General features: G+C 63.0%; 1 protein-coding gene across 1 annotated transcript in view; it reads left to right on the top strand.

Moving 5' to 3' along the window:
- Positions 1–354, top strand: part of ARAP1 (ArfGAP with RhoGAP domain, ankyrin repeat and PH domain 1) — a 35619-nt gene that overhangs the window by 21762 nt on the left and 13503 nt on the right.

The following is a 354-nucleotide window of genomic DNA, read 5'->3' as shown; positions in this document are numbered from 1 at the left end:
TCCCTTTCCCCTCCCCTCTCTGGGAACCCTGCCTGAAACCGCTCCAGCATCCCCAGGGCTCCGGCTCCCCCCGCCCCTTCTCCCCTCTCGCATGCACCCTTTCCAGCTGCTGGAAAGTGCCCCGTGGGTACTGGGGAGATGTGTATCTCCTGATAAATCTCCTAATGGCATTGCTCACCTGTGGGTAGCGGGATGGCAAGGGGCCACCAAAAGCGCTTTGAATCTGTCCCCGTGGGTACGGAGCACCACCCCACCTCCCACAGCTGGGTGCTGCTTTCCAGATGTGCTTTTCCGGGGCAGGAAGGGGAGCTGGCGGCTGTGGATGCTGCGTGCCTGCAGTGGGTGGGTGGGTGC

The sequence above is a fragment of the Geospiza fortis genome, unplaced genomic scaffold (assembly GCF_000277835.1).
Source record: "Geospiza fortis unplaced genomic scaffold, GeoFor_1.0 scaffold283, whole genome shotgun sequence".
Lineage (NCBI taxonomy): Eukaryota > Metazoa > Chordata > Aves > Passeriformes > Thraupidae > Geospiza > Geospiza fortis.
The sequence above is the reverse complement of the archived record's forward strand: the minus strand, read 5'-3'. Positions and strand labels throughout refer to the sequence as shown.